The following is a 15,352-nucleotide window of genomic DNA, read 5'->3' on the forward strand; positions in this document are numbered from 1 at the left end:
TGTGTGTACCTATGAAACTGTCTTGCATGTTCTGCACATGTACCCCAAAACCTAAAATGCAATAAAAAATTAAAAAAAAAAGAAACAATTATGCTAACCTGATTTTCATACCATTAATATTAATAGCATGACTCAAATGAGCTGATGACTCCTCATGTTCTAAGAACAGTAGAGTCCTGCACTTCCATTTTCAACTGATGCATGAAAGGACTTTTTTTTCTTCTAAATGTACATTCCTTCTTCAGCTTGATGCTTCTTTCTGTGTGTGTGTGTGTGTGTGTGTGTGTGTATGTATATGTATGTGTATATATATACATATATGTAATTTTTTTTTGATAAGTCAAAAAGAGAGAGAATTCTGCAGCCAGATTAAGAAACATAAGAACAAATGAGGAAGCCCAGGAGGTAATAGAAGAGACACCATCTTCTGGACCTAGTTTTGTTGTTGGTTCAGATACTCCCAAAGGAAAGAGAAAATTCAATTAAAAAGAAAAAATGTAGTTCACCTCTAAAGCATTATGAGCTGAAGATAATTTTTTTCTACTTATAGATATTCACTGCCTTGATAAAATATAAAAATTCATACACATATATAGAGTTTTCTTATTTTATAAGTCCAAAAAATTAAAACAATTTCTATCTGTGAGGCAACAACCTCATTTCTTACTTCAAGATAAACATTAAATTTACTATGTAAGTGACCATTTAATGGGGCTTACAGATGTCCACTAATATAGGAAGCTCCACTCCCCCAAGAAATAGCATGAAACAACAGACCACCAGGTATGACACCTGAGGGTGGACAGTGGAGGGCTTCCTGATTTTATATGCAGTAACAGTTCACAGCTACAATTAAAAAAAAGTAATCTCTTGTCCTTGGAACATGCATGGAAAATACATGCAATACCTGCTCAAATGATTTTCTGAGCTTTTGTAAATCTCCGAAGGGATACTGAAGTATGGTGTTGTTTATGTAACATTAAGGAGTATATATGAACTATGAAATTCTATGGGTCAATTTGTCTAGGTCAAAGTACCCAGATATTTGGTCAAACATTATTCCAGATGTTGCTGTGTAGGTGTGTTTTGAATAGGACTAACATTTAAATCAGTGGACCTGAGTAAAGTATTACCCTCCCTAATGTGGGTAGGCCTGAAACAATCAGTTAAAGGCCTTAATAGAACAAAGACTGATTTCCCCCTAGAAAGAAGGAATTCTGTTAGCAGACTGTCTTCAGATACAAACTGCAACTCTTTCCTGAGTCTCCAGCCTACAGCCTCACCCATCAGATTTTGGATTCACCAAGCCTTCACAACTGCATGAGCCAATCCCTTAAAATAGATCTCTCTATATACATATACATATCCCATTGGTTCTGTTTTTCTGAAGTACCCTGATTAATACATGCATGCACAAAAGAATTGATCTATTAACCTCCATGTTAGATCTGCTTCTATAACTGATTTTTAGGTATTATCTGCATATCATTTACTATATAATAGCCTTTACCTTAATAAATGCTTGAGGTCAAAACCAGCAGGCTCTGGAAAGCCACATGTTCTTATTTATTTATGAAACCGGTTGGTGGGGATACAAATTTATTTGTCATTCGATTCCTTTTTATCTGTGTCAAAATCAGTTTACAGGGACCCAGTCTATCCAAAATACAGACAACTTCTAAACCCTGTAAGGAAAGACTATGAAATAGGGACAAAGCAGTTCTGTAGTGAGAACATTGTCCTTCTAGTTATTACATTAAATGTTGCAGCAAGAGCAGCCGGGATTAAGGGAAAAGACAGCTAGCTATAGCACCTAGTTAAGCACTAGCCTTAGATGTAGTTTCTATTGTTAGGCAAAATGCCTTTGGCTGAATTCATGTGAACTCAAATTACATTAAATGTATAAAAAGGAGCAAGAGAAAACTTATAAGACAGAGGAATAACAATGGAGCTGGCATTTTGTTTGTTTGTTTTACAGTGGTTACCTCTAAAAAAGCTGTATGCATAGTCTATTAAGCACTGTGGCCAGAATTCCCAGCTTCAAGGTCTCTACGTCACAGATGGTTTATCAGGAGAAAAATGGTAATGGCTGAAAACTGCGTGGCTTTTTATTGTTAATGGCAGCAAGGAAAGGAACAGCCTGATATACCAAGAATAATGAAAACATCATTCTCATTGTTATACAGCACAAATTACAGATGAAACAAACTGCTAACTTCAGGTACATTGCTTATTGAAATAAGAACTTCTAAGATGTTAAAGAAAGAAGGAGACATGTTTCTTATCCCCACAACTTCCTGCATTTGCAATTCCTTAGGCTACCTGATTAATTTCATGTGTCATTATCTAGGGAAGAGAAAGGGCATGATAACTTGAAAATTTCTCTTAATATCTCATAATTAACACATTCAACCATCTTCAGGTTTTATTTTCTACTAGTAGAAATACATCAGCTCAGAACATAATGCAATTGGACACATACATTATTTGATGCCAAAAGGTACTTACAACGACTATGCTTGGGGTTAAGGCCTATTTCTTTTTGTATGGGGTATTTAGGACTTACCTTTCTTTGAAGCTGACCATAGTCAAGAACTTTAGAAGAACAGTTTGTATTCAGAATTAAGCATCACATTGTTACAGCTGACTCCACAGGTGCAGCATGTGATGGCTTAGACACACAGAGGATTGTTTGCCAGGACTTACTTATTTCAAGAAGAAATTATGTTCCCTTCTTTCAAGAAGAACCTTTTTCTCTTAATTCAAGGGAAATAAAGTTATTCCATTTGTATAAATATTTCTTACATGCTCAAAAAAAAAAAAGACAGATAGTTCCTTTTGTATACTATTTGCATTGGGATAAGAGGTCTACTTCAGTTCTTTTGTCTGTTTGAGTTACTGGCTACCTCCTGTCTTTATGTAAATTATCCTACACATTGTTTGCATGGTGACTAATGTGATTTTCCCTTATTCAGAATTCACAGATGTTTTGTACCATCCTCGTTAATGTACATCTTGATTTATGTCATACTTGATGTTTCAAAGCTAAGGAGGCAACTGCTAAATGAGCTGACGCATCCAGTTGTAACTCAGTTATGAGTAATTTTGCTTCTAAAGCAGTCTGGAGTTTTTAAATATAAATATTTCCATTGCGACTTGATATCTATGTAGCAATGGCCAGTAAATTGTAAAAAGGAACCACAGGAGGGTATAACCTTCATACTTTCTACCTGAGACTTTATATTGTTGCCAGTGATCCACAACATAAAATCTCGTACATGGGCTTTCAAAGATGTAGACACTCAGAGAACATATGAATAGTATCAAGAAACTATTTTCCCACCCTCTTTCACTTAGCTCTTGTCTTAATACCTTAGCATCAGAAATGTGCTGCATTTAAGGATCACATGAGTAAATATTAATATATAGTTTCAGAATGTCTAATTCTCAGAAAAATTGTTCCAATTCTTCATATTCTTTAAAAATAGTTTAACTTTTCTTCATAATCTAACGATTTTTTCTCAAAATTGTCCTCTGTCTCATCTAAAGTGATTATCAGAGGTTCCCACAAATTCATTCCAAACAATTTGTTCTTCACCTACGCTTTGGGTACCTAACCAAATGACGAACGGGATTACAGAAGGCAAGAGCCTGGCCAGGCCTGAACTGACAGGTCAGTGAACCCAGAGTTTCCCTCCCCATGACTGTCTTACACCTCCTTTGCCTTCCTTTCTCCACTAAATGTAGTCCTAAGAGACCAGCTTCAGGGCAGCTCAAAAGCCTCACTCACTATCATTACCAAAACCCCAAACTTCAATGGCTCTTTCCAGCTTCAGGACAGCCTAGGCATTAAGGCTCTGTAAAATCTCACTTAACCTTATAAATAACATATATCATTCCAAGTAAAAGGAAATAAAGGTAAGGCTATCTCCTGATTAACCCCAGAACATGGAATGTACCTTACTAATGCCCGCCTCTTTGCCTTGTTCATGTTTCCTCCCCTCTCAGCCCTTGTCCTTCCCCATGAGAATATCTTCTCTTTTCTGCTTCTTAGTGGTTCCATTCTCAGTATCTTAAACTCTCATTTTCTACAAAGATTTTCCAGGTGCTTACAGCCTCTGTGAAAACCTAAACACTTTCATCATTGTTGTATTTATCTAGGTTCTTAACCATATATTAATAACTTAATTAGATCAATATTTATTAAACATCTAGTATATACCACGTGCTGTTCTATGTATAAGATGAGATGGTAAACGACCACAAGTATCTTGTGAATCTCAGCAATCTACCTCGTTTCAATATATCTCATGTGTGTTTTTCCACCTCCCAGTGAGATTATAAAATGTGGTACCAGCCATAGAGTACCACCATGTGATTCTTATTATCAGCTCATATAGAATCTAGTTTGATGCATAGTTGATTGAATGATTAGAGACTGCCACTGCAACAGATCAATGTTCCCTGTGCCACTCACACTTCCTGTCCCAGTATCCCCACAACCCTTCACCTTTCATCTAACCTTCAAGTTCATATAATTACATCAACTGAGGTTACAATAAGCATTCTGTTTTTTATTAGCAGAAACTATCTTAAAATTTCCTTTTCATTCTACCCACAGAAGTATATCCATCTTGACTTGCTGGAGTTTCCATATTGGTGTTATTTGTATTATCTAATATGAAATAAGAGAGCAAGAAGTGTAGTCCTGTGGAAAAGAATGAAATGTGGAGTCAGGAGACAGCAGTTCTGGTTAAAGTTCTGCCAAATTTGAGTTATTTAAGCTCTCTATGCCTCAGCATTCTTAGCTGTAAAATAATGGTTGAGCAAGATTGACTCTAATGTCCCTTCTAAATCTACTAGAATTCTATGATTGCTCTTCTGTATCTCTATGATTATTATATAACTGTCCAGCTCATTCTGATTTATAGTTTTCAGTCTCAGGAATTAAAGGTGAGGTAGGGTGTTTTACACATATATTTAAATACTCTTTCTAACTAATTAATTGAGTACAACCTCCAAATAAAAACTTAACAAATATCAACTGGCAATGAAATTGATGACTGTGTTTGCATTAGCTCATATACTTGTATTCATCAATTCTTAAAGATATATTTTGTCTAAACAAGTGACATTAATTGATTTCCCAACCTTGGCATTGGAGATGAGGTGCGATTGTCATAATAAGACTCTTCCTACAAGGAATGCAAATATTGAAATTTCAACCCTCCACCTTTTAAAAGCTGTTCAAAGATACCCCAGAAAAGTATCTGGGAATTTTTAATAAATTGTATTTAAACTGTCTAAATTAGTACTGAGCACAGTGTATGCATGAAGGCCAAGTGGGAAAAATGTGAGAATCATGCTTGGTTCTGCTTCCTCCCTCCTCCACACCTAGCCATTACAATAATTATGTCCACTTAGCTTCTGATAATGATGTACCACCACCTGGCTGCTGCTGGTTTAAAATCCTTTCATCCCCATTGCCATCAACGAGCCAGTTCATAATGGCATCCTCTACTTTCAACTCTGTGCTACAGAGGGCAGCCACCATTGAAATTCTAAGTGATTCTGTTGTCCTTCTCATCAGTATATCCTCAGTCTCTCCCACAGAGTAAAGTCTTCTCGTGGGTTTTCTAGCTTTCCATAAGATATACTCTAGCATTTTCACTTCTCTGAGCCATTTTACTTCTGAAGAGAGATGATGGCTGAGAGCTGCTGGCCAAAAGCCCTTTTGGGAAAGCAGGCCTTCATTTCCCAAGGAAATCTGGGTGGTCCATCACAGTGAGACCTCCACCACTTAACTTAGTTTATAATGCTAATAAGAAGTAACTGGTGTTTAGGGCTCAGGTGGGTAGTCTGATTCAGAGCTCAGGTTCTTTAGTATCTGAGAGGTAGTCACACAGAAATCGTTTCTAGTCTTTCCTCCTGAAGTTAAGTAAAGGATTTTGGGGAATGCTAGAGGAGTCAGCAGTTACTCTCCACTAGTCATTTAAGTGCTTCTAAATCAAGGAAACAAAAAAAGATTTGGACAGCTTGAAAAGCTACCCCAGGTAATTCTGGTAACCTTTGCCACCCTCATTCCAACCACAGTAAAGACCCCCGTGTGTATACATTATTAAAATTCTCATTCTTAAAATAAGCTTTGAGTGTTATTGACTTTCATCATATGTTTAAATAAAACTCATCTATGTGAACAACCAGAGACTTAGGGGAAAAAAGTCCAGAAAATAAATAGCTGCCTGGCATCTGTAGGAAAGTGTTCAAAGCATATAATTAAAATGCCAACTGCATTCTTAGATAAACTAATTTTTTCCTTTGAAAAACATTAATATGTAGTTGCACAATACAATTAGGGGTCTTATTTTTTTAAAAAAGGGTAATTTTGAGAGTGATTCAAGGAAATGGTTCTAATATCAATAAATAGATCTTGAGAGGGAAATCTTTATTATTAGGAGGGATCTCCCCACTAATTTACTTCATTTTATATTCTGTAGAGTACTGATGAACCTTTGATAACATTGATTTCCAGTGTGTAAGTGACAAAAACCACAGATTATGACTTAGAATGAAGGAAAAAAATATGAACTTATAGCAAAATAGACAAGTTTCTGATTTCATACCTTTTCTGTCAATTTTATTATTTTCTGCCTTTCCTATTGTTCATATTTTTGTTCATGTCCTAAGTTTCTGAACCTAATCAACTTTCTACACTTATACAATAAAAAAGTAGAAACAAATAAATCAATAATTAATGCATACTTGCTAGAATTGCCACTTTCCCATACAGAATCTCCAAACAACAGATCAACCAAATGTTATTTGTATTACATTTTGTGATCCATTTTGAGTAACAGTATTTTATAGTAGATTTGTCCCTGTTTTAATTTGCTAAGTATTCCTAAATATATGTCACAGAACCAGGAGATAGACAATCTAGGATTAAATATTGATCATGAATAAGCCACAAAGTAAATAAACAATCCATAGTAACATTTTCTCTGAAATTATAAGATCTATGTTACCTTATCCAATAATGGTGCTATGTTTGTATTAAATAATCCCTGATTTCATTCTAAATCCATATTAGATGCTTCAGCATCTAATATGTACCTCCCCCTTCAGAGCCTTTATTATATAATATCTGTATAATTACTGCTTTACTTGCCCATATTTTATCTATAGTCTGTCAATTTTATGCTGCTATGGAAGAATACCCAAGACTGGGTCATTTATAAAGAACAGATTTTGATTTCTTACAGTTCTGGAGGCTGGGAAATCCAAGATCAAGGGGCCCACATCTGGTAAAGACCTTGATGCTGTGTCATCCTACAGTGAAAGGTAGAAGGACAAAAGAGTAAACATGACATAAAGAGAAAAGAGGGACAAACTCATTCTTTTATCAAGAGCCAACTCCTGCAATAACTAACCCACTCCCACAATAAATAACTCACTTCCACAACAATTACATTAGTCCATTTATGAAGGCACAGCCCTTATGAACTAATCACCTATTAAAGGTCCCAGCTTTCAGCACTGTTGCGTTGGAGATTAGGTTTCCAAAATATAAACTTTTGTAGACACATTCAAACCATTGCTATATTCTAGATTGTTAACATCTCAAGAGAGCAGGGAGTGTTTCCAGGGCCAAGTGCTAGGTTATCAACTTGAGAGAACATAACAAATATATATGAACTAATTGTATAAACAAACTCTAAAAGGATCTTCCATAGCTTGGATTTTAGTGAATGCTATATTATTTATTTTTCTTTTGTTTTCTTTTGTGAATTTTGCTATATTATTTAACTATTACTTTACACAGCTATATCAGTTAATCAAAGGTTTGTTTTTCTTGTATTTACACAAAACAAGTGTTTGGTTTTTTCTCTAGCATTTAAGATTACAAAAAAAGAAAATCTTGGTATGTCCAAAAATACCAAGAATCTCAAAAGAATAGCATTAGAGCATTCAACCAGATAGAGGCCCTTCTGAGTGTAGGACCCTGTGTGATTATGCAAATTCCATGCTCATGGAGCCAGCCCTAGGTGGAATATATTGTATCTTAGGATCTAACATCACTCGGTATCATTTGTGATGTATTCTGCTCATCAAGGCAGTCATAAAGGCCCACCAAAAAGAAAGGGAAATAACTCCATCTCTTCTTGGGCATGGTTATGATCCAGAAGAGCATGTAGGGTCAGAAATATTGCTATGGCCACTTCGAAAAATACAGTCTACCACATGTTTGTTATAAACGACTTGTTCGCCTTTGGAGAACAGAAACATGTCTGATATGGTTTGGCTCCATGGCACATACAATTCATGTCAAATTGTAATCTCCAATGTTGAATGTGGAGCCTGGTGGGAAGTGACTGGATCATGGGAGCAGATTTCCCCCTTGGTGCTGTTCTCATGATAGTGAGTGAGTTCTCTTGAGATCTGGTTGCTTAAAAGTGTGTGACACTTCTCCATCTCTCTCTTCCTTCTGTTCCAGCCTTGTGAAGTACTGGCTTCCGCTTCATTTTCCATGATGATAGTAAGTTTCTCAAGGCCTCCCAGAAGCTAAGCAGATGCCAGCCTCATGCTTCCTGTACAGCCTGTGGAATCATGAGTCAATTAAACCTCTTTTCCTGATAAATTACCCAGAGTCAGTTATTTCTTCATAGCAATGAGAGAATTGACTGACAATATCAAACCTGGAAAACTGATACCGACAACTATAATAGCTACCACATATTAGGAAACTTTCTCTAGGTGGAGTACTGATTGAGCACTTCAGAAACACCATCTTGTTCAATCCTCATGACTCCCCATTTAGTAGGTGAGGTGTAGATACCATTATCTCTATCGTAGAACTGATGTTCTTGATATCCTATTCTATCACAGGGCTTGACTTAGGACTGATGTTAAGAGCTTTTATAACTGTTAAGTGTTGTTGAAGTAAATTTCCTAAGAGATAAGTCCTGATGGGACTGTACTCTTCCCTGATTTCTTACCACGTGACTACATACATATTTTTTATACAAACACACACACACACACACACTAAAGTTGTCTTAGTAGCCCACAATTTCTTTTTTTTTGGTGACTTCCCATACCTTATACCTCCTTCCTCCAGCACCCATAATCACATGAATAATTCCAGTACCCTGGCTATAGGAGACAAAACTGGGCCAAAATTTCACCCCTTGAATGGGAGGTAGGAGAAAGAGAAACAGAGACAGATAAAGATCAGTTAATTTTTGTCCAGGCATGGTGGCTCATGCCTGCAATCTTAGCACTTTAGGAGACCCAAGACAGGAGGATCACTTGAGGCCAGGAGTTCAAGACCAACCTGGGCAACACAAGAAGATCCTGAAAAAGAAAGAAAGAGAGAAAGAGGAAAGAAAGAGAAAGAAAGAAACAGAGAGAGAGAGAGAAAGAAAAGAAAGAATGAAAGAAAGAAGGAAGGAAGGAAAGAAAGAGTCAGGTATCATCGTGCACACCTATAATTCTAGCTACTAGGGAGACTGATAGAGGAGGATCAGTCTAGGAATTTGGGGCTGCAGTGAGCTATGAGTTATTTTGCACTACTGCACGCCAGCCAGCACATCAAAATAAAGTCCTGCCTCTTAAAAAAAAAAAAATCAGTTGTTTTCACTTAGTCTGTCCTCAAGAGCTGGACCTGAAATAACAAAACTGTACACTGTAAGGAACTTTGTCCCCATCCTGTTTTCTAAGGACAATAGAACATAGGTGTATAGAAAGGAGGAAAAATGTGGTTAGAGAGCAGCAAGACATGCAAGAGAAAGATAGTGCTAACAATTTTCAGTTAAGATAATCAATTTTCTCAGTCTATTCCTGAGGCCCAACTATATCTTTGATTTTGGGATTCTTACGTGCCACTAGGATATACTTTCATGTTTTGCTATTGGTGGCTTAAGTACTTCTCCATTATTGCTAGCAAAACAACCCTACTACATACAGGTAGAAATAACACCTTTTCTCAATTAATAGACAGTAAATTCTAGAAATAGATACTGTGCTTCCTAAATAAAAGAAAAGAAAGACATCCTTCTTTAAGGGCTCTGTAAACTACTGAATGCAAAACCAAGTTACCACTTTTAGGCAATAGCTAAAAGTCAAAAGACTATGCATAAACAGTTAAATGAAGTAGGTACCTGGTAATTACTATTACAAATACATTTAAAACACAGCCAAATCAATCTAAGCTGTTTCAGTCTGCCTTTAAGATTGTAAAACAAAAACCTTTACCTGTGCAGAAGAGATTTTCCTCCCATTTTGAAATGAGGTGAGAAAATTATATATTTTATAGATGTCTCCTAGGTTTTTTTTTTTAAGAACACTTGGTTAAATGTACCTCTCCATCCTCCCCTAGCATACTCACTTTAATTACTGATTAATTATCCAATTCTACATATATTTCATGGTAGCTTTGGCATCACTGGAGAAATACTCCAGCATGTGTCAACACTACTTCCTCCAGGTTCTGTGCAAAAGGAGCATAACAGGAAGAGCTACTCTACTCCTGTCTGAAGAGACTTGCTTTCCTTCTCTCATTCTTTGCATATCCTGGGTCTCCAGCTTCTTCATTTGGGAAACCATTTCCCAAGCTTGCAGTTTAGAGTGGAGGGGATAAGAGGAGGGGCTCAGATTCTGGTGAACAGCTGGGGCCCATCACTTCTCATTGCAGGTCTTGGGGAGATGTGGTTGACAGAGTGATGCACAGAGCCTGTCCTAGTTAATGACTTCACCATTCTCCATCATTATCCCCATCATTAGGAAATTAGGAGGACAGAAGGTATTTACTGTAAACCTGCCACCTCCCAAGGAGAGATAAATAGAAACTGATAAATGGGCTCTTCTGGTGCTGTTCGTCTATTAACCTTCTGCTTCCCAGCTCCGGCATATGCATGCCATCCTACCATTAATATCCAGTAATTGGCATGGCAGCAGGCAATACAATCATACCTTTACTCTGAGTGTTCCCTCCGTGTGGTGTGCCTGTGCAAGCACACAATTACATTCATAATGAAGCTTTGCTAAACAGTCCAGTTGAAAGACATTAGGCAGTTGTTCCCCAGCTATAACACCAGCCTCCCATAGTCATTCAATGAATGCTTAACTCTTCACTATCCCGGGTATGAGGGGCCATTGCTAATCTTTCTGCTGTCTTTATATACATTATACTCTTTTCCTTAAAGGTAGATACATTGTGTTAACAGCTTCTCTTTCTTACATCTGTGTTCCTTGAGTCATATATTGCCAGCTTATGAATGATTTGAAACCACTTCACCTGGTTGAGAAAGGAGTTTCATCGGTGATTGGGGCCACTGGTGACCACCTGGGGCGATTTGTAACCAGCTGAGAGACAAGCTGTTTAGCAATGTTTCCCAAGGAGATTTTGTGTTCTTTATCACATTTCTAGATAAATAAAGGGGAAAAAGAGTGTATCTCATCAAATGTATTTTCTTTGTGACAACAGAGGAGACAGGAAGGTAATAACCTTGGTGTCTTTATTTAGAAAGACACCACCTTCAATGTTCATCTGCTCTAAGCACTTGGGAACTTTGAAGGAACATGAATCCCAGGAGATCTTGAAAGAGTTCACAGAAAACCAAGGCCCACAAAGAAAGCCACTTCATTCTGTTACCCATCTGCTTACACTGTGGCTGCAAAATGAACATTTGGTCTCTGCTTCCCTGACCTATTTCTCCCCCAGTTAAATTCCTGTGTTTACTATGATGACTTTACAATAGTGACTGTAGTGGGCAGACTGTTTCACAGGATGAAACATGAAAAACCAAGATGAGTAATTTCTTAAAAGCACAGGATGGGTTATATGAAATGAATCAACCTTGTCCTAAACATGTCCTTAAAAAAATACAGTTGCAAGAGGGAGGTGAGGTTGGGGAGAGGTAATATCAGCAAAGAGATAAAAAGCAATAAAAAGACCGAGAAGAAAATGACATGACAACCTTATTACTGGTGTTCAGGAACCATAGCCTCTCTGTCAGAAAAATACCAGATCACCCATTTGAGAACTTCATAAAACTAAATGATCAATAGATTATAGCTCTGGCCCTCCTTCCACACGGCATAAAACAAATAATAATATCTCCAATAAATATAACAAATAGGGTAATCTTTCCTATCTCCTGCAGACCCCTGACAGAATGTGCTACAGGATCTTTCCATTGTGTCTTCAGGAGGATACTAAGCAGCTTGCCAGACTCCCAGTCAAGCACAGCCTCTCCAGCTGTCTTCCAAGCATCCACCTTTAAACACAGAATCTGGATACAGCTGATGGCCTTGCACTCCTGGAAGCTTTCATTCTGCAGAAATACCTGGGAACAAACTTTGTCAGTCAGCATTCTATTAACTAAAATTCCCAAGCACTGATGCCAGCACACATCTCTAGTATAATGATAATGTTTACAGTCATGACCCAGTAACAGGCTAAGGAATTGATATCGATTCTGCCTCTTTTTTACCATTTCTTACTTCTATCTGCTTTATTGATTTTTAATCTTTTTGACCATCCCCACAGCTCCACATGTCTCATGGAGGAAAGGGCCTGCTTTATATTTTTACAAATCCCTTTCACATGATCTCTTCTAGTTCACAGTAAAGCCTCATGCAGTATTCAGGAGGCAATATTAGAATCCATGTTGTACAACTGTGGAAATGCACATTCAGGAAGGGTAAGTGACTTTCTCAGTTCACATAGCTAGAGCCCAAGTTTCCTTTCCTTTGCAGGGCTGCTGTGCTGTCAACTCTAAAAGATACAGTTCACCTTGTATTCTGTGTGAACAGCACTCCTGAATTTGGGCAACACAGATGTCCTGAAAATCAACAATACGGTGGAAATAAGAGGGGCTTTGGAATCAGAGACTTAGTTTTACCACTTATACTAGCTTCATTACTCTAGATAATGTTTACATTTCTCTGAAGTTTGTTTCCCTATCTGTAAGAAGGGATGTTGGTAATAACAGTTCCTACTTCATAAATATAACACATATATTATTAGTATATAATAATCTATGAAAAATACTTCCTAGAGCATTTACTTCTATTTATCTTTCATTTTCCTATTATAGACACTTTACCACGTTGCCTCTTTAGTCTAGGAAAAGCTTAATGGAGATACACTTTGCAGTAGTCCAGCTCTTTGGACATGAGTAGACTATGCAACACAATACTGGCTCTCCTTTCAAATAGACTAAGATTAACCAGAGTATTTCATTCCCATGCCATGCCAGATTAATATAATCTCAAGTTGCCTCAGTTATGAAAAAGCTTTTTTTCTTTTGTACAATGAATAACATATACAAAGGTGTCACAGACTCTGACTAAAGGATTAGTTATAATCATAGGCTATTTGTGAACAGCATAAAATAAAAATACACCATAAGACAATTTACAATTCCTCTGCCGTTCTCACCACAAAAAAAAATTTCTCTCTGCCTCATTTTGGAAGTTCCAATTGACCTTATCAACTCCACTGAGAAAAGATAGCCATTTGGTGACTACAGAAATAATGCTTACATTGACTCACCTGCCTTATAACTGTCCTCTTAACCTGAGAATGAAATATGTTTCCTAAAAGTCTATGTGATCAGAATAAAAAATATATTTTCATAAGGTTTAAGGATAGCCAGACCTACCCACACACCTGAAACAATAACATGTATTCAACCATTTACTTTGTCCATGAGCAAAATGAGTCCTGATACCCTAACAGAGTAGAAGACATCAGTCTTCTTCATCATCAATCATAAACACGAAGTTCCTACTTTTAAAATACAGTTAATTCTGTTAGTCTGTAACTGAATGTCCAGGTGTGTATTAGTTAAAGCTTTTCATTTTCTTTTTATTTGGCAACATGTGTTTTTACCATTTCACAGCTCATTTGTACCTCCACTAGCTTTGATACACTCATTACTATCTCTGGCAAAAGATTTGGGGAGAGAGGCAGTTGATGCAAATGAGATTTTTAGATTATCCATGCTCTCCCTTTCTATCATGACCATGGATAATCAAGAATTCACTGTGCAAAGAGCACAGAATGCAGTTAGGCATTAGATAAGGATAGCTTCGCACATAAAATCACTAGGAATGTTTTAAATGCAGTATCAATTAAAAAGGTGCACCTATGAAAACAAGATGACATTTCTTGTTAATGCTGCCTGATGCCTTCTGAAATGTCTCAAGAGAAATGATCATAAAAATTTATAATAGTAATTCCTCAACCCATTTCACAGTGGGGAAAACACCTTCATTGAGTGGTAGCATCTAAAGGATATATGGTGATTTTGTGGTGCTGTCAGTAATCACCCCATTCAAAAAGCATGTAATTAAAACCTACTAAGTTTCTGATAGAGTACACAGTAGGCACTGAGGATATGAAGATAGTATACACAGCTCCTGATTACATTTTAGTCAAGAGGCACATAAGTAAGTAAATTATTTCAGTTTAACAAGGCTAATTCTATTACAAGGGAATTCCCAAAGTGCTAGGAGAGGAGAGAGGGACATTTACTCAAGTCTGGCAAGTCAGAGCTTTTTTTGTAGGAGGTAATGTAAAGTAGTAAGGGATGATTAGGAGTTAAATAATTTTGAAAAAGTAAAGATAATTTTAGACAGAAATAAGACTATGAACAAAAGCATCAATAATTAGGAGAACTTCATGTTTAGAGATAACCATAAGTAATTCCATATACTCTATCCGAAAGTATGAATCACATAGAATCATGTAATGAGAAAAGAGACATGAACCAGTGGTGAAATTACCTTAACTACCTTTGCTAAGAAACTTGGGCCTGATCCAGTAAATGGTAAAAAGCCACTGAAGAATTTAGACTGTGAGTGGCGTAGTTAAACTGGTATTTGAATATTGATCATTCCAGATAGATAGGGTGGGTGGGTTTTATTAGTGGGGAAGAGGATCTGAACAAATAAAATATGTTGAAATTGTCACAAAAGCCAAAGTAAAAATAATGGAAAAGACTTGAGAAAAATTTAGAAGATAAGCTGCCAAGACTGTTGAATAATTAAATATAGTAGGAGAGACAAGGAAAACAAAAAACTAACTATTTTCAAGATTCTAAACAGTAAACATAGAACAAAAAGCAGGTGGAGGACACTTGGTGGTTGATGATTTCAGTATTGGCATGTTGAGGCCATCCAAAAAGAGATGACAAGCATGCATCTGTATGTTCAAACACGAAGCTCAGGTAAAATCAGAGCTGATGATACACATTTGGGAGTCATCAAGATAGTCATTCAAATTATGAGAGTGAATGAACTACCCAAGGAGACAGTGTAAAATGCTGGTTCTCAACACTGGCTG

The 15,352-nt window shown here is 36.8% G+C and overlaps 1 protein-coding gene and 1 long non-coding RNA gene across 7 annotated transcripts in view; one reads left to right on the forward strand and one right to left on the reverse strand.

Moving 5' to 3' along the window:
- NAA11 (N-alpha-acetyltransferase 11, NatA catalytic subunit) overlaps positions 1 to 15,352 on the forward strand; it is a 230,093-nt gene that overhangs the window by 140,948 nt on the left and 73,793 nt on the right. The window contains exons 3-6 of one of the 2 annotated variants that reach the window (XR_004740838.3): positions 1,979 to 2,221; positions 3,550 to 3,673; positions 7,263 to 7,341; positions 8,495 to 8,741. The exons of the other annotated variant lie outside the window; for it this stretch is intronic. The gene's annotated coding sequence lies outside the window, so the exon portion shown is untranslated. Of the gene's footprint in view, positions 1 to 1,978; positions 2,222 to 3,549; positions 3,674 to 7,262; positions 7,342 to 8,494; positions 8,742 to 15,352 lie in introns of those variants that run through there. 2 annotated transcript variants of the gene reach the window in all.
- The window catches only part of LOC118152263 (uncharacterized), a 317,803-nt gene that overhangs the window by 115,153 nt on the left and 187,298 nt on the right, over positions 1 to 15,352 (reverse strand). For 4 of the 5 annotated variants that reach the window (XR_008480178.2, XR_013533060.1, XR_013533062.1 and 1 more), the window contains one exon: positions 7,261 to 7,329. This is a non-coding gene — a long non-coding RNA (uncharacterized LOC118152263). Of the gene's footprint in view, positions 1 to 7,260; positions 7,330 to 8,317; positions 8,598 to 15,352 lie in introns of all 5 variants that reach the window. The other variant, XR_013533063.1, reaches the window with a different exon arrangement.

Source organism: Callithrix jacchus, chromosome 3 (genome assembly GCF_049354715.1).
Source record: "Callithrix jacchus isolate 240 chromosome 3, calJac240_pri, whole genome shotgun sequence".
Classification (NCBI taxonomy): Eukaryota; Metazoa; Chordata; class Mammalia; order Primates; family Cebidae; genus Callithrix; species Callithrix jacchus.